A 25,149-nucleotide genomic window follows, 5' to 3' on the forward strand; every position below is an offset into this window, starting at 1 on the left:
AACCACTAATTCAATCGATTGTAACGAGAGAGAGAGAGAGAGAGAGTGAAAGTAGTGCAATCTGAGACTAAAACTCGATAATGAATTTAATGATAACTATTACAGGAAAAATCATTGCAACAGGGTGCGATCGATAAATTGTAATCTGTGCCGTGCACATATCACACTGCACACATCCCTTTACCCCCCCACGGGGGAATGCTCGTGCAAGAATAAATAGAACACCAGCATCCGCAGTTGCTCATTAAAAACTTCACGGTTGATTGAGTGGTACTAAATTATAGGGTTCTGTTGTAAACTTTGCCAAACCGCAATGCTACCACTTTATCATCTGTATTGACTTTTTATCAAAGTAATCCAATTGATTGCCACCTTGGATTTTCAAACTCCACCGCGAATGGGGTGCGCACGAAACCTAATCCTAATTAGGAGTGGCTCAACTTTACAGCTTCTTCATCGTTATCAACCACATCGGCCCTTTTGTTGGTTGTGTGGTGTCCGCTCGTCGCGGTGACGTCTTCGCCTTTCGGACCGCCCAGCTACCATTTTCCCAACCCGACCCGACACAGGGGGGGCCCGAGTTTCCATTAAGGTACTCTTCATTTTTACGACCCATCTCGGTGTAACAAGCCCCGCTTGTTACGGACCGTGGAAGGCTTTTTAGTGCTTTGGTCGGTGTGTTGCGCCAGTGTCAGATTGCTATCTAATAAAAATCGAATTCAATCTTCAATCCGCGCCGACTGCCGACTGGTGCGCAAGAGCCACCGCCGGGGAATGATGCACTACGTAACGGTCTCTGACTGGACACTTGCTGTGGAGTTTGCTGCGTGCTGCTGTCACTTTTGACCTAGTGACAGTTTGTCGTACTTGTTCATCTTAAATTACCGATGACTGGACGTATTGAAAAGGCATCGGAACGGGAACGCCCTGGCGGATGCATTTCTGCACCGCTCGTGCTTAATGCGGTCCAGAAGTCGTGTAGAAATGGAAGCGAAATGGAATCATCCCAAGCGAAACAACCGGGCGCATGATTGAATGGTACACTGATTGACTCCGATGCTTGAAGTCACTCGTGCATCGTCACCGTTTGAAGGTGCCTGGTAAGATGAAGCCTGCCAAGTGACACACCGGCAGCACCAAAGTGTGGCATGGCCTAGTTGTGGTTCCGGCAAAATTCCAACCATCACACATGCACGCTGAAGGACACCCTCAGGTTCTGTGACGGTGCAGGCTCATAATTGAATTGTGCACCTGCCGAGCTTACTGTGGTTTTTACGGTTCGGAAGCCCCCTCAAACGGGGGTAAAACCGTTTCCCATTGAAGGTTTCTAATGCCACAGAAGTCATCGGCAGGGGGGGCTCATTGAATGGCACGACAGCGCAGCTAATCAATCACCAACCTTGCAAGACGCACCATTTTCTGGAGGGTTTCTTTTTGTTTCTTTCGTTGCATGAGGTACTTTCACTATCGCCCGAGAGAAAATGGACGTTCCTTTCCAGTCCTGCGCGCAGTACCTCCTGGGAACCAGGATCTCACTTTTGCTTATCGACATGCTTATCGCAATTGGGCTGTACAGGGATGAATCCATTGAAGATATCCATTTTTGACCATCATCGCCATGCAAGGTTCGTCCCCATGCCAGCGCTCCGAAGCAATTCTTCGTGGGTTTTCTGTTGCGATACGCTCAGATCGTGGTGGAATTTTGATAGCAAACTACGAACTGTTTGTGCGTGAGCGTGCCGTGATCACGGAAGGAAGCCCGAGCATAGTGGGCACCGAGCGCGCGTACCAAGAGGGATTATTGCATTTCGCTCCCGTCCCGTTAACGTTTGCGTGGCGCGTCCGTGCCGATCACTGCGGGTAGGTGTCTTAACCCTTCAATTTTGTTTGGAATTCACGAAGGCACCCTTCCCTTATGTGCACACCGTGCTTTGAAGCAATCAAAACATAAATAATGCAGACAATCTCCGGACGCGCGGGGAGTTTCAGTGCGAACTCGGGTGGCGTGTGGCGTTGGCGATGTCATTAATCATTGTGGCGAATTTTTCCTCCAGGGGTAAAACAATAAATGCGGCAGCAGTCGGCTGGAATGATGAGCCGCCATCGCAAACAGTTGCCACGATTCGGTGTGCGCCGAAAAGGCCGGCATTTGTTTTCGTTGAGCCAAACTCTCTCAAGGTGGCGGAATTCTTGGACAGGATGCCCATCAAAGGCGCTGGGGTGTCCTGGGGCGTTCGTTTCGTTTTTTGGTGGGTTCCGGTATATCTGTCGTGTGTATTTCGTCCCGTGGTAGCGATAATTTGTCGAAAACGAAAGTTGCCGGACGAGGACTTGTCGACTGCTGTTGGTAGATGGGCACATTTTTGGGAGATCACTTGACCAAACGACCATCCGAGCGAAAAGGGTTACGGCGAAGCGGTGGTGGCTTTGTTTGCGTTCGAAAAGTGAAGAACTGGGTGTGAATCTTTGTCGTTTCGAAAGTGAAACTGAATCACATTTTATCTCACTTGGTAGACACCGCCTAAGGTCCTAAGCCTGGAAGGGTCAAGCACATCGGGCTTGTTTGGGGATATGAAGTCACTTTATCACGATTGATCTATCGATCTTCAATCAGTCAACACTTTCCACGGGCGGGTTGCTGGGATGTCTGTGATGTCCCACCGGGCGACCAAATCCATTAATCTTTCAACTTGATAGAGGAGTGGCCTTTCGGCTTAGACGCACGGTACTAAGATGACTGCACTATCGCGAGTTGACAATCGCTTGTAGTTTCTAACAATTTTTGATATTAAATTTTTCACAATCAGATGTAGATTTGTTTTTGTTTTCTTCAAATTTCCGACTAGTGGAAACAGCTCCAGGAAAGTCGTTTTCATTCACTGGCATTCTTGAATGTGTACATATCGTTATTCCGTTCCTCTTGTGTCTCTTACCTTTGGTCGTGACTTCCAGACACTTCCATGTGTGTCTTATGGTGAAGCTTAGAGACTCGAATGAAGTCACGAGCAGGGAGAAACTGCACCAGCATCTTTCCCGGGCGGGTCGTCTCCATCCCGGGGCAGGTGGAAGGTTACGGTGCAAGCCGTTTTGTCATCACGCAAAACCCCGGGAAAGCATCAACTGGATCCAATCATCCAATCATCGACCGGTGGTGGCTTCCCTTCATCCTTTACCGGGCCCGGTGGCTTTATGCAAATTATACTATGCTTTCTATTTTTTGACACTTTCTTTTCTTTCGTTACGTCCTCGGCGATTGTGATGGCGCTTGGGAACGCTAGCCCCACCACACACACAACATGTATCGATGCCTCGAGGTCGTTTGGACCCCCTGATGCCGGCAAACGGATTATGCACCCGGGTATCCGGTGTGGGTCCGGTTATGCGAGTCGTGCCACTATCGAACCAGTTCCGCTTCAGTTATCCGGTTTTGTCCACGGTGGCACGTAAATCTGCTCCTTCCGAATGGACATGTGGTCTCTGTGTGTGTGTGTTTTTTTTTTCGTACAATGTTCCGCTCTTTCGATCCGGTTTTCGATCGATCGAAAGATGACAGTATTACGAAACACGCGACAACGAGCAACATCGCGACTGCATAAGACGCGACTAACTAATCGTGGGCTGTGAACTGTGTGTGTGTGAGTGTGTTTTTTTTTAATATTAAATGCTGCTTTTATTTCATGCGATCAAAAGGGCGTGATGAAAGGAAGGAACGAACCCCGTCCGGAATGTTCGGCTGGATGGCAAAAGGTGCGCGTGAAAATGTACTGAAGTTTGATAAGCGATAGCTATTTTTTCCATTACGCGACGGTGTTGTTGTTTTCCGAGCCACCGATTTCGAACGTCCCACCGTACCGGCCCGGCACCATAAAACGTTGATTAACGAGCATGAGATTTCATGTCCATTTATACGCGCTTTGTCTTGGCGTTCCCGGAACTCGCTCCCGTACGCGGATGGTTGATGAAATGTGTTCTACTAATTGGATTGGACGCAAGAGATGCCACGCGTTGTACCGTTTACCCGTGGTCCACCGTGGGCACCGCATCGGTCGCATCGTGGCGTAAGAAGGGAGCGAAAAATTATTCGTTAACTTGATTAGAAATTCAAATTTTGCTCCGCGTATAGTGTAAACAATTAAACGGCGGTGTATTTTGGTCAATTTAGCGTTGTACATAACGGTCAAGCTGATGGAAAATGGATGCGTATAAGTGAATAATATTTTGGGAGGAACTGTGCCTGTGTGAGTGTGTGTTTTTATTTTTCACCGCAGAGGGCGCTGTAATGTATTCGAATGCTTAGTTGCTGTCAGATCAACGTCAATTTGTGTTCTGTCCTGTTAGTATAGGCAGGTTTCCGAGCTGCACTGTTTTAGCAGACCGCTATATTGCGGGAAAAATGCGCGTATCTCGAATTCCGGTTCAATATCGTTTATACATCAAAATTACAGAGTCGATAACCTTCTCTGCATTTTATTTGTTCAGCAATTTGGTCAACTTTTGGAGTAGAAAACAATAATAAAAAGTAAAAACAAATGTTATATACGACAAAGGAAGGTATTTTAGACCAATATTTGACCTTTTTGTTTTGATTTTATTCTATAAATTAACTCAGCTGTCAAATTTCAGTTTGTACAGTCCTGCCTTCAGTTTTTTGTTCATGTTAAATTTTATGTAACATGGTATTCGATGTGTGCTTACTATATTCATTTTATACTGATGAATAAATCGTGAATTTATTTGTACTATTTTTGTTTATTCATTCAGATAAGTCATTCATTAAACATCAAGAAAATAAATTGTTATAACTCAAAAGTCAAAAGTCTTATTTTTTCCTTGCAATATTCTTTACAAGTTTTTTTTTTATCGATAAATAATTTTATCTGCTAAGGATCCAGTAGAATGGATGACTCGACTGCGAAAGACTAAAAACATGCAGCACAACTTTTCAACACGCTCTTGCTCATATTTGTTCTTGCTCACGACACGAAGTCTCTTACATTGTAGGCAAAACACGAGCGCAATTATTTCGCACAAGATGTCTTGCATAAAGTTTCATATTTTCTTCCCGGTTTATCTTTTCCATTTTCCAACCCAAACTGCCACGGGATGACTGAAGGATGTAGAATAGTAATATGGGAATGCAGGTACGGTTGGAATAAGCCGTCGTGACTTGATGCAGCGTAATAAAACAAAAACAATCCCACAAATGCATAAGGCTGCAAAATCGACACCTTAAACAATCTCCACAAGCGGAGAGTTCGCTTTAATACCGGTTAATAACTGGTTCTGCAATAAAATCGGTAAAATTAGCCCCTTTAAAAATGAGAGCCGAAGGAGAAAAGAATAAAGCGCCTCCCGTTTGGGATGCCCATTCGCCGCACTTTTCGGTTGCTCAACCTACCAGAAGGAATGTTAAATATTAAGGTCATTTTGATACGAATTCTCGCTCGCATCACCGCCGATGCATTTATCCAACCATTCCCTACAAAGGTCGAACAATTAACAGACCGTGTTTTGTAGAGTGTGAAATAAATTACAACCGAACTGTTGTTGCCCCTTTATGTTAACCTGCGCTGTTCGGGAAAGGCGAAAGAAAGACACACGCTTAACCTTGGTGGGTTTTTGAGGTAGCACCACGTAGAATTTGGGACAGCCTGCAGGAGTGACAGCGATATGCGTACCCTGAGTTTCATACAACTGTTGGACAGGTTTTGCTGCAACCGCACCGAACAACATCCCTTCACCCGTTCTTGACGGTTTTTGTCCGATGTGCAACACATCGGACAAACTTCCAGCAATAAAGCTCCGTTACCAAACCGTTCGACACACACACGAATGTGAGCAACATGTTGATAGCGGATTTACATTCCTTCCTCCCCCTGAAAAAACATCTCACATGACCTTCGAACGTCCTCGGTTAATTGCCGCAGGAGGAATTCACTTAAATATATGGAAATTATATGTTTGTGTTGGGATTATGGTCCAAACAGAAACGCCGGAGCTCACCTACAAGGGAGGAGAATGTTGTTGCGTACTCATAATTATAATGAGATCGACAATAAGCAATACGTCCTGATTGTTTATTACTTGTATTTCTGTGGCCTTTTTTGGGGTTTTGAGATCGTTATTTAATTTAACAATTCCTCTGTGTGTGTGCCAACATTTTTGCGGTCGCTTGCCCAATGTTTTGTGGTGTTGTAAATTGTGAAACCTGGTACGCATTTCCCTTGTCTTTTGGTTTCCTTTTGCGGTACGGCACGATGACGGTAGTTGGCTTACGGTTTATTTTTAAACCAAATTTCTCCCAACTTCCTTGGGTGAAGCGAAATTTCGTCTAAATGCTTCTTTAACCGGTGCGCCGGCATTTAAGTATGTAAATAATTGGGACCGTTTGCAACGAATGCTTCATCCTGCCACGATGTCGTGGTGTCTTGTGTGGTTGATGCCGGAAGATGTTGACGTATTTTGATGCTTTCCGGGTTTCCCGACGACAAATGCCGCTCGTTTTGCTGGAGGTACATCGGTTTTTTTTTTCGGGTGAAGGTATTTATTTGATTAATGTGAATGTTTAGGAATGATGTAGAGAGAGAAGATACATGTGATTTCTAATTATATTGAAAATGCCTAGGAAAAATTGCATTGTTACTGAATACTGAGAAAAGTAATTGTTATAAAGAGCGTTGGTTGGAAACATTAATGGAATTATTTCCAAATATAAGTTATAAAAGGTTTAATTTAAAAAGAAATCGTATTTTCCAATCCATTTTCCAATCGATCAGACTAATGCTGAAACTTTAAACGGTTCGTTTGCTTCCATTGCCATTTCATTGTGAGTTGATGCATGAAAATGCTACATGCAACCGTTGGTTTTGTTTTGACTAACGCAGCCGCCAGGAACAACAATTGCCAGCTGGCCAAAGCGCAAACCCCGTAACCTTAACTTGCCTCGGTCAACGTCCAACGCTGCGGGACCGGTGGTTTTGGTGGGCAATTTGGGCGAAAACTGTGACTGCGGTGTGTTATGCTGCAGGTCAAATTCCAATTAGTGTGGAGTAAAAACGAAACGCATTGACACTGTGGTGCTCCCCCCATCTCCACTTCCCTCCAAACCCCTCCCCACCACCATGGGGAGCCTTTCTGTCGATCGTGCATGAATTCTTTGCGTTTGTTCAGTTTTGCTTACCACTAATGTTGCCTCACCTCTGGCGAATCAACTTCAAAGCAATCGCGGCACACCGCCAGCGAATGGCACGAAGGAGAAAACAAAGTCCCCGAAAACTTTGGTAAACCGTGGGTGTGTGTGTGTGTGTGAGTGTGTCATTATCGATTTGATGTTGTCCAATTATCGACGGTCTAAATTTGATTACCGTCGCGGTGCGTTGACTTCGAATTCTCTCCTCCAGCCAATGTGCCGAGGTTACCTCCCCGGTGCCCGGTAATAACGTTTAGTGTTTGTCCGCTTTTTTTTTCTTTCTTTTCTTTCGGGTGGACTTTCGGAGTGTCTTTTCAGGGTGAGTTTTCTTCTGTTTGGGATCCTGTGTAGGATTTCACAACCATCTTGATTATTACGAAGGCAGGCCATGAGTAGCATAAGCCTGCTTAACATCACAGTGTTTGGCCTCCTGTAGGGTGACTAGGGCATGTGTTTTAAACATTAGATTAGCATTAATCTAATTATGGAACTTTCTCCACAGGACAGGCCACTGGTGTCACTGGCTTCTCTCTAGCAATTCAGCCATCCAGGTCGGTGACCCACGGGGCTGTAAGAGGGAGTATCATTTTTGGGAGGCGGAAGTGGGAATGCACACCCGGATGAGATTTACCGAGCGCTTTGGTGGAGGAGAGAACATTACTGTGCCAATGGGTCCTACTAGCATCACCCCGAGCACCATTTTCGTGAACGGGTTTTCCCCGTTAAAAGCAAGCCCTTTGCATCCGGGCAGCATACGCATCCGTGTGTCCACATTCCAGCCTAATGCTAATGGGCCGTGAAGAGCGTGGACGGTATCGTAAATTGGAAGGATTTAAGTTCCTCCTTTTTGGGGTACGGTATAGCACCAATGTCCCGGTTTTGGGTAATCTTTGGAGAACGAATGCGTGAGGATAAGTTGAAATGGTTGGCCAGAAGATTCGTGTCGTTTTTTTTTTGGAAGAAGTGCTGTGGAACCGCTCGAGATGTACCAGCCAGGTTTTTACCAATCCGGAGCCCACCACTCACGGCGCTCTGAATGGGCATATCGTCAAGAGTTGGTTGACCCCTTCGAGAGCTGGTGCCGGTGAAAGGAAACCTCGGCACACTCGAAGATACCGAAGACCATCGAATCTCATTTGCATAGCATGCGTGATGCTAATAAAAAAATATATAATACCACCAACTCTGAGGGGCAAAAGACAAAACCCAAAGCCCCAGCCCTTTTGGCGAGGAATGTCTAGGGGAGGACTTTATTCCAACGGTCCCAACTGTATGCGCAGTATGATGTCATCAGCAACATCCAACTCTTGCTTGGTTGATTGGTTATGGGTGTGGGGATGGAAGGAGTTTTTTTTGTGTGTTCTTCTTCGTAAACTCTGTAAAATAGTTGTTCTCCTTACATTGTACGGCTGGCAGTGACCTGCGTGACATCGATCAATGGCAGCCTCAGAGCCTCGGAGCATCGGGGGTACAGGTGAGAGTGTAGGCAAATTTGAACAAATGAACGTTCCAATCGTTGCTAATGTTCCGATGTACGAAGCGATGACACAGCACCGTGCGTCTATTATCGCAATCGAGTACGCAGGAGAGATCTCGGGATTGCGACATGCCAAATAGCTATAATCGGAAAGATTATTGAAGAAGGGTGATGGACGAATTCCATCCTACCATACATGGTGAACCTCAGCGTTATGTAAGCTTCATCCGTGGCAAGCGTTCAACAACCTGTCCCTCGGATGTGCTGGAGAAAAAAAAACCGGTAAGCGCTGAAAGGCGCGTACGCATTCGTGGCGTGGCTTCCCTTTCAGTCCACCGGGCTAAACCCATCGTGTGCCGGCTGTAAGGTGCGTGTCATGTCGCGCGAATAACGGAACAAACAAACGATCAAGAGCTTCATGGCGGTGCCATCCCGAGGGAGTGCGCGATGCGTGGATGACTTCCAAGCGTTTCAGGCACGCGGCGCGTATGCGCTTTCCTCCAACCGACGCCATCCGTTAGTGCGGAGCGTGGGTTTCGAACTCGCGAGCCATCGCGGAAGAGTACGGCGAGGATCCGACTGTGCGCGGAGATGTTTCGGATAAAATATGAAGCGCTGAAGAAAATTAATATTTATGATACGATCCCGATGGCCCGGGCTGGGCCATTGGAAAGAAGTTTTGGGACATTAGGGAGAGCAGTGTTGGAGCTAACCGTTCGAGAAACCAAACCAACCTAGTAAATCCTAGGAATTCGACACTGGCTCGAAGGCTCCCGGTAGGAATTTTCGCTGGGATACCGGGCGTTGTTTAGGTTGGCTTTTGGTGTTTTGCTTTCGGGAAGGGTCAAGGAACTGAAACCAGTTTGCAGCACCATAAGAACCGATGTCGTGTTTTGTACTCGTTGCGTTCCAGAACCAACTCGTTCCGATGCTGAAGCCTGTTTGGCTAATCTCGGGCCCGGTGGCTTGACGTTTAGGGATCGATTATGACATGCGATCAACGCGGTTGGCAGGGATTAATGATGTAATCTCTGCTGTCACACGGAAGATCGTCATCTTTGATTTGGTTTGCTATAATTTTTGCAACTTTTAAGCAGGTTTTCCGCTTCCTTGGTCCAGGTCGTTCTTAAATAAAACAGCTTGCTGCAAAGTGTAACAAGTATTGAAACTTTTGAATAAACTTGCCGATACGCAAGTTTTGCGTCCCAACGCCAAGGGTCGTCTGCCCATTTTTGGGTCAATGATATGCAAGATTCCTGCACGTCGTTCCGTTCACGGTGGTTGGTGGTAACTTTTTGTGCTCTCCGTAATAGCCGGCGCCCGTATTGGTGTGGTGCGGTGTGGTAACGTTCAAACGATGGCCTATTTCTTGTCCGATCCATTCTTTAAAAGTACTTTTTGTTCCACTGCGTCGATGGGGAGATATGTTGGTGGGTTTGATTCTCGTTGTCTCGTTCGTAGAAAGTTGTACAATGTATAGTGGATAGGAAGAAGATGACCAAAAGAAGTGATATATTTACGTATTGAATTAAGTTTGATCATGGCCCTAGAACTCCTAGGACAGTAGGTGACATAGTGTCAGAGTTAAAGTATTTGTTTTTTATTTAAAGTGTATTTTTTATATTTGTCTAGTTTATGTATCTGTTTCAGGTTTTTCTGATGCCTTTTTATGGCATCCTAAGCACCTTGTCTAAAATAAAATGTTCTCGAATTCTTCGCCACGGTGTTGATACAACGCAGTACATAATACAGCCATGACCTTGACGGGCAGAATTTGGGAGCGCCCTACGAATGTTTTATACTTTACCTTAACCGTCACTAATGAGCCTTATTCCTTTACCAGCCTGTTGCTCAAGTTTGCCAATCTAACAGGTGAGTCGATCGATTAGCGTAACGTTGCGAGCTTCCGGCAGCTGTCACGATATTCGGTTCGAACTGCAATGATCGACCTCAACTTCACGTTTGCGAGTTTTCGCCATCCGTGATCGTCAGGAGTGCTGTCCTCGGCCACGACACCTTCCTGGTCCATACGCACAAGATCAGCTCACAAGATCGGATCAAGCAGCACCAAACGAGCAATACGTATTTTTCGTATGGATCGTGCATCGGTTGATTGGCATGTATGGGTCATAAATCTGTATCGTTTACTAATTGGCTAGCAGGGCCGCTGTCGAATGGAGCCGCACAGGTATTTCCTTGCTGCAGAATTTTACGTGCTGTTTTCGAACTGCATGAGCTGCACGATCGGTACGGGGAAAAAACAAAGAATCTATATCCATCAATGGATGGCATATCATCGAGATCTTGCATCGAATGGGCCTCCATTTCCTAGCTCTTAATTATAATGACCGGAGCCGCTCCGCAGGATCGATAGAGATAAATGACTGCCGATAGGTACTAACGCGGCGCACGCTACAGGCACCGATTTTCCGCGGTTTTACTGCTACCACCAACACAAGGTCACTTGGGGAACCTTATAACAGCATCACAAAACCCAACAAAAATTGCATGAACTGGCGAAACAATCACGGCGAGCCTGCGGGAATTAAGCACGGGAGCACGGGAGTTGGGCACATTTTCCCAATGATTGGATCAACCGCAGACCTGTCCGGTGTGACGCTGGACGCGGCATTTTGGGCAATCAATTAAAGCCAACTCCACAGCGTGCACCATACGCCAAAGTGAACCCGCAGCGAGCGCAATTGAGTGTCCCCTTCCCCGGGAGGGGATGCTGTGCCGTTTCAGCTTGTTTAATCAATTTTATTCAACTGCATTTGCACGGTGCATACGGTTTGTTTTGATCATTATTTGATATGCCGTACCGAAGAAACGGCCGTGCTCAGTGAGTAATGCGGGGTGGGCAGTGTGTTTGTTTATTTATGTGACCAAAAATGGACGTACTGGCGCAATGTTGAGCGCAACTGTCATCGACCAAAACAACCGCACACCAATTTCCACAATCGAATTATTTGTCATTTTCAATTCGATAAAATGGTGTCCCCCCTGCTTACCTGTCGCTGGCTGGGTCGGCTTTTGGAAAACCTTCTGCCACGGCCATTGGTGCTGGTGCGTTTGGTTTGAGTGAACGAAATATATTAGCTTTTTGTGGAAACTATTTAACAGTTGGTGAATGTTTTAGTGTTTGCTGGTTGCAGTTGGGACGAGTCACTTCGAGACGAGTCACAGGAGTGGCCAATTTTATGTAGGTTTGTTTCTATCAACCAGTCCGGATAGATTGTGAATTTTAAGAGTTAAAAATTGTTCAATTATATTTCAGTTGTATTTCCGCATTACGAAAGCTTAGCGACTGTTGAGTGCCTGCTATACTAGCGCCATAATCATGTTAGAGTGACTATTTTGTACTTGAAGCAACACACTTATGCAAAAACACACAGCTCTACAAAAAGCACTAAACCTACCGTCAAACGGTGCGCAAATATGGCTCCCAGTGGTGTCCGGCTTGGTTCTTCCACCGAGCAATAAAGTCCGCATCTTGCCCCGACTTCGAGCACTGTGAGGAGTGCCGCTTGGAGCCATAAAATCGCCCAGACGGTGCGAATGTTTCGAGGCCACTCGACGAACCGGTGAATGATGATGGAGCTCCGTAAGCCTCGCGCGAGTGGCTCGCGGGTGGCTACATGCCCGGCCCGAGTCCGAGTGGAAGCATATATTTTTTCGACTCACCATAAGCAACGATTTGGAGCGTAATTTCAAACCGGGGTAAGGTAATAATCATCGAGCGTTTTGTCTCGGGGTGGGTCGGAAAAAGTCTGTTGTCCATCGTTCGTACGCGCGTCCAGGTTTTAAAGAGTGAACCGGCACGGACCGAGGTTGCAAATTTATGTCCAAACGCTTGTGAAATGTGTGGCGTGTTGCGAGTTGCGGGTTTGCGAAATTTTAATGGGTAAAATGGGACATCGGGAGACATAAAGTTCGGGGTTTTTCGGCAACAAGTATCACCGAGTGGTTTCGTATCTGATTTCGCTTTCCGTAAACGATATTGCTCTCAGCGTAAATGGGTGTAATTGCACTTCCCAAAAACTTGGTGTCACCTTATGCAAAAGTTCGTTCCAAAACGATCTGTTTGCATTTAGATAAAGCTTTCTTATCGCACTAAATGCGCTGCGCCGATTGTGGATGATTTTGCAGCAGCAAGGAGAATGTTTCGAAAGGAACCCTGCAAAGTCTACATCCTCCTTCGCTGGGCCATAAAAAAAATTCGAAAGGCGAACGGATCGAATTAATACAAATTAATTCCACGACGCATCTCGAGCATAATCGTTGTCGTACGACAGTGGGAAACGATTGGTTTCGCTCGATTGGATTATCATCTGTGCTTTTTGGCATACAGCCACGCGGACCCCACGGTTGGAAGAACCGTTCCGGAGGGTGGAAGGAAAACTGTTTTTCCTCTGCCCATTACGGTCGGTTAGTATGAATGTTTAGAATTTCAAATAGATTATGCTAACTCGCTGTCGCTGCTAGCTAGGGTCCGATCGCTATTAGCTAAACGTTGTGAAGCGTTCTCCTTCCCTTTGCTTTGGCGATCGGATTCGCTTTCGGATTTCGGATAAAGCGGAATGATCCGGGGATCCAGCAAAGACGATCCCGTGGCAAGCGAACAAATTGGGAATCTTATCGTGCATTGGAAAGTGTTTTGTGCGACCATGAAGGGACTATTGGCGGCTGCTGCCCTTTGGGAAGATGGGCCGACTGCGGTGCCCCGTGTCTGGTACCGTTGTATAAAATTGTTATTGCCCACCACGGAACATTTCTTTCGCTTCTTTGGCGGTCTACCTTCTATAAATTTACATATTTTATTAAGAAGATAAAAAAAACCCAGACACATTGCAATGGAAATTGGCTTCAAGCAGGGATGACATTCTCGTGGCTGGACAGGTCTTCGCGGGGTTACGGGTAGCTAATCACGAGGGTTTTTTGTTCGCCTTGTTTGTAGCAAAATCTGTCGCATTCCGACCCACCGCATACGTCGGCGTCGTACTTGCAACCAGTGCTGCCAGCATCAACAGCGACGGAAGGCTTCCCGGCACATCGTCTAATGTCGTTAGCAGGTTGCAGAGGAAAGTTAAAATATACACTGTCAATAGAACTGAACTTACTCCCTGGAAGACAGATGGAAGCAAAAAAACAAACGTTCATCATGAAGCCATCATGAGTGGTGCTGCTTTTGGTTTGGAGATACGATGGATAGACGCACGGCACTGCCAGCCACATCCGGTCACGGTTCGGGAGGGGCTGGAACATTCTCCGCCAGTTCGATGAATGGTTTTTAGCCGCCGGTTGGAAGAAGCCTAGCGGAAACTTTGCTTAATTGTTTCAATTGATTTGTGTCCAGACACGGACAGCTGGCCTCGGATAGTCACGTGAAGAACACAAAACACCGGAATGGGACCCGCTGATGCCGTGAAAGATGAAGTTCGCCAGACCAGTCCGCTGCTGGAAGGTATCGCTTTACGTATCGGTTCTTTCGACGGGATAAGTTAATTGTTGCTGTGGATCTTTGACGACCTAACGTCCCGTGTGCCGTAGGTATCTGGAGTGACCCGATGTCTAGCATGCGGAACGCTCGTTACAGAGGCTAGTGCGGTGATAATTAAAAGCGGAAAAGCCATGACAGGTCAAATTATCGCTTGAAGCTGAAGAGTACGCCCTGCTGGTCATTCCAGGGATAGATGGTGGTGTCGAATGGATGCTAAGTATGGAGTACCTGGTGTCAATAGATGTAGAACACAAGCGGTGGTGCATGTGCACTCTCTTCAAAACCTTTCAATGCAACTTGTCCGGTGCGCCATTGCTGTCCGGTTCAAAGCAACACGGTCAGGATGACACTTTGCAAACGGAATCACTCTCGGAGTCGGAGTCCCCGCAACAAAAGCTCTCGGCGGGGTACAGCCGGGCTGATTAAAGGCGCAACGCACACATGACTCTTTCGTCTGGCCATATTGTGGACTCGATCCCTATTGATCCTTGCAAGGGTGGGAGGACCACACACAAAAGACGAACATCGAAGTACTGCTGCTGGATGCCGATGGTACATGACCCTCCCATCCAAAGGGACCCGCCAACCATCCAGCCGGTTCCGAACATCGGTGAATGTTGGCAATTTGAGCTACCGCGCTAGTTTGAGGTTACGTGGGAAAAAGGGAAAGTATGCTCGGCTGCAAATTAATCGGTGATAAAATTCACCCCATGCAATCCTCCCGGGCCAGTGCGCCAGGTTAGGCACAAGTGAAAGAGTGAAAAGTGAGCAGCTTAACAGCACGTTCATTACATCGAACGCTGCACTATTAGCAGTCGGTGCGAACATCGTGCCGCGGGTAGTGAGAAAAGGTTGCCATGCTCGGTAGGGAAAGGGCTGCCACCGAGGTGTCATAAGCGGACCACCGAAGGGAATGTGCTCTCATGCGTCATAGTTCGTTGTTTTCGGTAATTAGAACTGCGATGGTGTAAAAGTTCGAACATTCCCCGAGAGAGCTCACACCACCCCAGGGGGGGGGGGGTTATCGTTTTGTTTTACACCGAACAGGGCATGTGTCTTCATAGCTTTTTTTTTTGTTCAGTTGGAATTTTTTTCTATCATAATTTAGAAATCGATATCTACAATTCGACACCGAAGGGAAAATTTGTGATAAAACCCTCGCACACAGCATCAGTTGGTCGAACGGCATGTTATGCAGTGGCTGTTAATTAAATTTGGTTGTGAAATCATCGAAAGTGGAATGAAGTTGGAGCAATTTGGAGCATATTGTACTTTGCTTTTTGTTTCGTGTGTTGTTTTTTGGTTTAGGCGTGGTGTAACTTTTGCATGGCATCAGCGGTGTATATCTAATACAATTCTTAAACATCTTTTTCATTGCAGGTAAGCTGCCAGCATTTATTTTCTCGTGTTGGAAAAGCATTCGCCGGGAGGTCCGATGGACCGATGGGCAAAGTTTGTAAGTAAATTTAAACTTTTGTCCGTAGCGTAAGGTGGCGCAAGTTCAACAAGGTCAACCGAATAAATGTGTTTCGTGTAGCAGCAACAGTAAAATTCGGCCCGAGAAGGCAGCAATCTGTGTAGCTATTGCCCGTAGACATACATTCGTTGACCGTGCAGCTAAATGTGGCGAAGGAAAAGTTTCACATAAAATGATCATTGGAGAGTGTTTTTTTTTCTAATGGTTCTGTTCGCTAAAGAGCTGTTACAATCGTGTTGGGTTTGTGCAGAATATTAAGCAAGATTTATGAGTTAATCGAGATAAGTTTTGTAGCCGTTTGTTCATGCTGTTTGGAAGAAGTGTAGTCCGTAAATTATCTACCGTATTCTATTACGACTGAAATGTGTGCTCATGTTTTACGTTTAACTGCAATCTCGTTGTGAAGAAATCAAAGGAATTTAATTAACTAGGAGCTCCTTAAATTTCGTTATTTAGGGGACATTTACACCGAGAAGTTAAAAAAGTATGCTCCATTTTTTTACTTTTTACAGAAAAATGATTTGGATTTTTAAAATAATGGATTTGGAATGAGTTATGTTTCCAATATCTTTATTCTTTCTTTTCATTCAGATTTTTTATGTGTAATTTTAATTTTTAAACTTATCGACCAACTTCATGTTGAATTCGAATGATTATTCGTTGGGAACGAAATGCTTGATTCTGACTATTTCCAACAGTTTGACTAAATTGTTTCTACCAGATAACCAAATACTTAGTTTCATCTCTAGAGAAGGTCGAACTGAGAACCGGTCCATAACCTTCCGAGTATTACGGGAGCCCTTTCTGAAATTAATTTTGAAAACTCATTCGTCCATTTTGTAAATGAAAATTCCAACTTTATTCATTAATGAGTATTATCAGAACTGAATGGCCCAGCCAATAATCACAACAGATGGTTGTGGTCAATTTAAACTAGTGGTCAATTAGTAGCTCGTACCAACTTTTCCAATTATGAACAGAAACGAAGCTGAGCGAACTCCATGGTTGTGGCGATCGAATACGACAACATCCTGACATCTTGAACCATTCATGTGCTCTGCATTATTTGCTACATGCCACACAGATGCCTAACCATCTGTGCAAATACTACGCCTTCGCACCCGTGGCCCCTGTGTGGTGTGTTATATAATTTGCAAATTTAACACAAAACAACCCTCCACCGCTATTTACCCATCGGTCGACGTTTTGCGTGGCGTTGCCGACAAACTGTGCCCTCAAACGCTTGAATCACTTTCTCGCACCGGCACCGAAACGGCTCGTAAGTGGATGGTTCGATAAGCATTCGTTCGCTGTTCAGTGTTCAGCGAAATAATTGACCATTGATCGGCGAGCAACTGAACTCCTCGATGGTGGTGGTTAAAATGGTCCGGTCAGGTGAAATGCTTCAGCCTTTTAACATCAAAGTGCCTCCGTTTGGGCTGTAGTGGCTACTGAAACTTTCGAATCGATGTATGGGGTCGGGGTCGGCACAGTCGCCCGAAATCTTGCCCCGATAACGGCCGGTGGGTTTGGGTAGCAAAGGTGACCGTACGGGGCTCGCTGTGCATCTCACCGTGTGCATCGGGTTTTGATGCTGATGGTCGTTGACAAGTGGGCAAATTTCGATGCGAAATATCTCCGATATCTATCGGCAGCATTAGCAAATGTCGGCGTATGCTCGGTAGAATTGTTTCGAAAACATGCAAATCGCACACGCAGCAGGAGGTTTCGAAGGTGCACACCAATTTAGATCTGATTCGGTACTGCAATCAAGAACGCAAGAGAACGCAGACAAATTGCAATCGGATGTCATCGAATGGTGGTTCTAGGAGCCAATGGATTATAACTGAGCACTGGTGGAAATTTGAACGCCAGTAGCCAGAAAATGGTTGCCCCCTTGCCCCAACACCGGCACTGGGTCAATCGGTATCGGTCGTTATTGATTGTCGAAACACACAACAAACGTCTGCCGTAAGCTTCATTGCCTTTCCTGCTCAACCCGACACGCTGTGCTTGTTTTGCATTGGCATGAAATTCATTCAAGCGACGGAAAAATAGTTTGTTGAAAGTTTTGGGTCTCTACCGAGCGACCGTTAGGGAAATAAGCTTTGCGTTAGAAATGTTCCCCAATAGTAGCAACACAGCAACGCAAACAAAAAAACTAGATCAAATCAACAATTCACTGCCAAACATTCCAATGAAATGGTGCAAAGTCTTGCCGCGTTTCTGCGTCGGGGTTTGGTAGACCACAGACCGAAGGGCGACTTTGCAAGACACGGTAGACTTTTCCGATGTTTGATCTGGCGTGTGACGTCTGGACGCTGGCGCTGGAGACCTTGTTATGTCACGCGAGGGGAGGGCTTTGCGGCAACTGTGCAAGGTTCAATATTTCGGTCTCGAGAGGCTAATCGCAGTTTGGGCTTTTAGCCATGACTTCGATTTGTTTTCCTTCGCGTTTTTTTTTTCCTCTCTCCGGCTGTTGTCTAGTCAAACCGAGGATTGAAAGAGGTTTCACCTGGCACGGTGGGATTTGAGTTTTTAAGTTCGTATTTTTGTAGCCACCGTCGGAAAGGGTGGAGAGAACAGTAGAGCGTACCCTTGTGCATTGCTCAATCCACCACCGGAGCTGCAGGTGGAATCACGAACGCTGGAACTAATCAATCACCGCGTTTTGCAAACGGTTGTGTGCGGGAGTGAGCGCAGATGTGGAAATCCACGCCCGGTAGGCATGGGGTCCAAGAAATCTCGCCTAAGCCACACTGTGACACAATCAAGTATCGAGCAGTATTTAATTGATCCGGGACATGGGACAACTTGTCGGTTTGGTCCAGTGAAGGGTTAAGGTTTTGTGTACTTTAGCTGAAGAAAGCTTTTCCGATTGGCCACCCGCAATCGTTTCAGCGTCAAGGTGCAAGCAAGAGAACGCAAGATGCTGTAGGAGTGAATTCTTTGTAAACGTCCATTACCAGAGGGCTCTCGCGCTAGTGGTAGACCCACGCCGTGTTGCAATGTGATAGAAATTATTGTTTTGACAAAGCGATTTCCACCTTCCACCGGGGGGGCACGCGTGGAATGCAACCCGAACGAGGGAAAAGATTGATTAGGCCGCGGTGGTGGAGCGCGCGGTTCGGTCGTAATTATATAGTGACGGTGACGGTGGCACGCTAATGGCGATTTGTACCGGGGCGGGTGGATTTTGCTGGCTTGTGCCGTTTTTTTGAGGCCGTGCTGCGGTGTTGCTGGTTGGGTGTGCTGTTGTGATGAATTTCGCTTTAGGATGCAAATTATAATTCACCGATTATAAAACCGTTCGATCAAAACTGGAGCGAACGTTGCGTTATTTATTTTTGTCAGAGTTTCGTTTTAATCTGCCCATTTGGAAATGTATGAATGTGTTTGCCAACCGATTACCTGTACGATGATTATTAGTGAAGTAGACATTTATTTATTGATTAAATACCATTCGAAAATCGGATTGCTTAACTTAAATAAAAAATACTCAAGGCTTAAGAGGAACAACCAAAAAAATATATATTTCATTATGCAATTATTGTAAGAAGATAATCTTAATTATTTCACATATGAGTTTTTGAATTAAATGTAAAATGATTTTTTTACCTTTAAAGTATATAAATTTAAGATATTTTAGTATCAATTTACCATTTAAATTCTTGATTTTTTATAAAGTGCAAGACCAGATTACGAATTTGAGCTTTTAGAAGGATGTCTGCTGTAAAAAATGATATAGAAAATTATTTAACTTAAAAGTATATTAATTTACGGTATTTAAACATCAATTTACCATTACCATCAATTTGAGCTGGTAGAAAGACTTTTGCTGTACAAAATGATAAGATTTCTATTTGAACCATTCAATTTGTTTGCCAATTGAGTAATTTAGTTCTTCATAAACTTTGAGAGCGTATGGCTCAAACCGTGAACCAATATTGAATAAAACAGATTCAAGATTTATGCTGAGGAAGTCTTTGAATATTTGTGTAATTTAATTAATTTAATAGTAATAATTGTCCAATTATATTAAAAAATTATATTTTGTCTTTCAGAATGTTCAGAATAAATTCAAATGAAAAACAAAACTTTCAAATGGTAATAGAATAATAATGATCCGTTTTACCTCATTTAAATTAATATTTTCATTACCTAGTCATGTGCACGACATGTTAATTTGACAAATCCGATACACTGTACATTATCACGCACTAATCTTCTCCTAGCAACGGATAACCGTTTTTGCGGGCCTGCCTGTAAACGCTCCCCAAATCACCAAACCAAGTACGGGAGGTGTCGGCAATGAAACCGCAAACAAACCGGAAACAAACACCGTCCCACAAACAAGAACCATCCATTAAAAATCCATCGTCAGCTAAATGGCTTTCACTTTTTTTTTGTTTTGGTTTGCTTTCATCCTCTGTTGTTCGGTATGATTGGGCGCCGAGTTTTACCGAGTTGCTGCGTACGGTACACCTGTTTCTCGGTCCTTTTATCTGTAACGCGGTCTATTTGCTCCCCAAGATGATGAGCTTTCTGCCTGTCATGTTTTTTGTTTGTGTGTACATCTTACCCAAATTTGCTTGCCCGAGCCTGCTAAAAAAGTGTCAATCGGTCGGAAAAAGGTGTACATACGCACACTCGACGATCACATTCCTGCTTACACTGCTTGATGGGGGATAAATCAAGCGTTCGGCAAGGAACAAGCAAATGAACCGATGGCTTAGTGGGCAAATCGAATGGTAAACACTTTTGCCCGCACAGGAAATGAGGCTAATCACCGTCAAAATGTTGCAAACAAACACACTCACGCACACAAAACATAACGAGCTAATGTTGGCAGTGCGCCCGGCGTAATCGATGAGATGATACTGGTGGAAATGGTTGAGTCAAGTGGATCAGTCGTGGATGTGTCGTTTGATGCGGAAATTAATCATTCGCAAAACGGTAAAAATGGGGCGTTAAATTGATGCGTCATGGCAGAAGTTACCGAATCATCAACAATCAATGTAGTCGAGTGTTGATCGATGTCTTTTTACACACATCGAAGCGAAAGTTACCGACGTATCGCACAGTAATTGAAATTGTAATATTAGGCACTTACACGAAAGTTAGCGTAAAATAATTGCTTAATTTTGTCCAATTCCACCCCTGACCATACACACCAAAATTATGTCTTTGTGGCCCAAAATGTAGCGGTGTTTGACCCCAAACCATACCGCAAGAAGTGGTGAAAAAAAAAAATAATTGGGGAACTTTAAAAAGTGAAAAATCCGTCCCTTTTTACAGTCTTCGATAATTTGCATCCATTTTACGATGCGCTAATAATCTTCACCGGTAATACGATTGCTGCGCTAAACGAATTACGACTGCCCCCGGTACAACGGGGGCCATCTAGCGACCGGCGAAAAGCCGCAAGCCACTTGCCACACCACCGCCGACAGGGATGCTAGAAGTCGCTCCGTTGAGTAAGGGAAAAAAAAGAATCTTCAACACTGGAAGAAAGTGTCAGTGGTAGTGTAGCAGCGTTCGCCACTTTCCCTGGTCGGTTGATCGTCGGTCTGATGCGTACCCATTTTTGGCAAACTACCACCATCGCCACAAATGGCACTGACGCGAATGCGGACGTGGAAATGGTGGATGCGCGCCATTCGACGACGTTTTGAAGGGCGGCTCGCAATCAATCATTTCCCCATTCCCGTAAGGGGTGACTTCAGACTGGGGGGGGGGGGGGGGGGTTACTTCTGCAGTGCTTGTGGGCCGGCAGCATCCCGACGAACCAGTAATGTAGCCGGCAGCTGGCCGAGTAGACTTCCGAACGGTCATATTGGTGTAATTGCCCGTTTGGGTCGGTTGCCAAGCCTCCTGGCGAGGCGGTCGGTAGTAATAAACGATGCGGTAGTAATAGCGTCGAGGTCGGAAGCGTAATCCCAAGCCGCGTCCACCAGTCCGGTGAAGACCACCCCACGTAAGATCTGTGTGTCTCAAGACCTGTTTGACTCGTTTTTTTTTTCGGGTTACAAGTCGCACTGGGTTTTGCGAGTGTACATGTGTGTGTGTGTGTGTGTGTGTGTGTGTGTGTGTGTGTGTGTGTGTGTGTGCTTGTAGAGGTCGCTTTCTCTTTTTTCGAACTTGGTCGCCGGGCCGACCTCTATCGCCACAGGGAAAAGAACACGAACCTTAGCTAAAGTAGACGGAGCAGTGCGCGATTCCATCTTTAGTGTCTATTTTTTTTTTTGTTCATTTCCTCCATGAGTGTTTCTGTTTGTCTGCTTTTCCAAGCCAGCGCTTGGCTCTTGTGGGGGGGGGACCGTGTATGGCGACCGGACATGCTGTGGAAATGACCCACCGGTTGACTTTGGCGTCGCGCGGGTTGGTAATCGATCGGTAGGTTTTGTATAATGATCCCGCCCGGTCAATGGCCCCTTGGTGCCTGCATGTAACTAGCGCAGACAAGTGGGCGCTTGGTGTAAATGAAAATTTGGAGAAAAGTGGTTCCCTTGTAAAGAAACTGTACGGAAACGAGGCAGAATCGATCAGCTTCATTCTCTCGAAGGTTTCAAATCATTCACTCACTCTTACTCAGCGTGCACATCTCTAGTACGAACGATAGATAAAAATAAGAGTTGAGCTATCTTTTTGGGAAGTACTTCTAATTCTTTCGCTCTGTATGCTTTGGAAAAGATATCACACGGTGCAATAAAATTCACGGCATTCTGTGATCTTTAAAGTCCACAGAGAATTTCCCCACAGATCCCCCTTTTCACCAAAACCCAACCCGTATGGTAATAAGCGTGATTGTTTTTATTTATTTTCGCCCTGTTTGTGCAGAGTTGTTGTGCAGTAAGCGAGCGAATGATGGTGACAATTTAAGCGTGTTTTGTGAGCAAGTAATTTCTATGCCTTTGCTGAAACCGGGTAAACAGTAATTATTTGAGTTGGTGGAAAAAGTTATTCGTGCAGAATTTTCTTCCATCTGCCGCACAGTGAGCACAGTAAGAAAGTTGTATAAAGCAGGATGAATGTGTCCAATTATTTGCTATCTGCCATTGTTTTTCATGGTAAGCTTCACGGCCCTTCGAAGCATCGGCGCGATGGTTCCTTGAGGTAAAACAGTGCCGTGCAAAAACTTTATCTATTTCCGCCCGAAAGATTGTGGAACAAATTGACGGCAAGATTCTAAATCGCACAACACACCCTGTTCCCGAACTCGTAGAAAAAAAAAACATCTCTTTAATCGATGATTTCGTTCGGCAGACAGTTTCGTGACATGATAAACCGGAAATTTATGAACATACGTCAGGCAATGCAATGTGCCGCGCTTTTGGTGCGTTCTCCGGGGATCAAAGAGATTCCTTCCGGCAGCTGCCACGTTTTTTCGCCGGCTTGGTTTGTCTGCTGTCTCGAAAGTTTTGCCATCGGATGTTTTTCACGGCATTTCCACACGGTGGTTGCTGGTACCTTTCAAGCAATTCCTGGCCAAAACCCGACTGTTCGGGGTTGGTGAAGTTGAACTGCAATACCCCGAAACAAGTGGGTAGTAAGGGTTCGGTGTCGTGATTGGGAAAAAATGAAGATGAATGGTTTCATGGCGAATCACATCCCCCCGGCATATGTGTGCATATGTTGCAAAGAATTTTTTTTTCTCCCTTCCCTGCAGGAACAACCAGGGGACACATGGGGACATCTGAACCGAAGCGTATTGGCTGTCAAAGTGTAGCAGCAAGTTTGGTGGCTGCACGCTAATCCTTTGAGCAATGATGTCTCAATACGGGATGAATTTATCGTTTGTCGGAATGATGGTGATTTTTTTTTTTATTATTTACAGGAATTTTATGCTAGAATGTGCACGTTTTTTTATGGATTTTTTCATGCAGTATGATATGGAAGATTGTCAATGTTTGGGGGTAATGTTGACATTCTTCATGCATCAAATATATAAAAATTGGCAATTATTAAAAAGGAACCCAAAATAATACCTTCAATGTTGAATATTTTAAGCTCCTTTTGAACTGGACATTGTATGCATATTTTTAAAGAAACGAAATGACATAAGACGATTGACTTAAAAATAAATGTTTATCCAAAGACGACGTTTGAGAACCAATTTTTCAACATTTCGAAATCCCCAAAGATCATTTGTAATGACTGGGTTCAATTTTTCATCGACCACTATTGAACGGCCCTGCATTCCATAATCCCGACCACAAACTTATCACAATAACTACGCACAAGACAACAAAACGGTGAGGCCAAGAGGAATGAAAGAAAAAAGAAGCTAAACAGAATGCAATGTTGAAATGGTACCCTTTGCCTGTTGGTTGGTGCAGACCCCCACAATAACACAGACCGCAAGATGATTGTTGGACACCGGTGTGGCCCAATTCGACCGATTATCTGCGCCAATTACCGCTGCGCGCTGCGTAATGGTTTGCTGTCTTCACGGTCCCCCCAACAGCTAATCCTGCGCACACAAACGCTAATAACTTCCCCCTGCTGTGGTCGTACGTCGCCAGACACCCGCGATCGCTTGGTTGCGCTTGATTCGGTGGCCTCTAAGGGAACGAGTTTCGTATCGTATCGGATGGTGATCGAATTTCTTCCTGTACTGTACCAAGCTTAATGCCAACCCCGGGTAGTCGTTGTAGGTGTACGAGGTGCGCGTCCTATCGGGTGCAGTGTCTACAGCGCGTAAACACCTAGGGAGATCGCCGTTTCTAATGAGCAATTGTGGAGACCTTGTCCACGAGTACGGTTCATGCGAACGAGCAGCCAGCTGAGGCTTCGGAGTCGCGTAGTAGTGCAATCGACCTGATCGTGGTGGTGGTGTTGTGCTAGGTGCTTTGCCGGTGTATGCCGCCAAGGGAAAGTGAAAGGACAAGCGCTCGCTCGATCGACAACCGGAGGCACATTCCGGCCCGTTTGCCTATCTACATCGGGCCCAACCAACAAACCAAACCGACCACGGAGGGGTTTTCGTTTGACGAGAACGAGCGAACGGCACCGAACAATCGATGGTTGGGGGGGGGGGGGGGGGGGGGGTAATAAGCGAGAAGCGGGATAAAATACATGCGCCATAACTTAAGATCCCACTATGGCATACTGCTTTTTCAGTGCTATAAACAATTAGGCTCGTAAACATAAGCTGGACAGCTTCTGGTTGTATTTTTTTTTTACCTTTTACCTTAGTTTGTAGACTTAGTATTGCTTTTTCCTTTTAACCGTCCTATTGCGGTATGGTTTTTTTTGTATCCGTGATATTAAATCCAGTGCAGGTGTTGCAGTCGTACGTTGCTAATGCATTAATCTGAATGACACTCACCTGCAGATACGGTTGTAATTTAAAATGCATTTATGAGTTCCCAAGCGGTACGATAAGGGCTGATGAAGATTTCACACACAAAAATGGAAAACGGAAAGAGAGTGGAAAAAAAGGGCTCTCGAGGGAATGGGAATGCACGATGCATTATGTGCGCGAGCCATCAAGTGATATATTG

Source organism: Anopheles moucheti, chromosome 2, assembly GCF_943734755.1.
Source record: "Anopheles moucheti chromosome 2, idAnoMoucSN_F20_07, whole genome shotgun sequence".
NCBI lineage: Eukaryota > Metazoa > Arthropoda > Insecta > Diptera > Culicidae > Anopheles > Anopheles moucheti.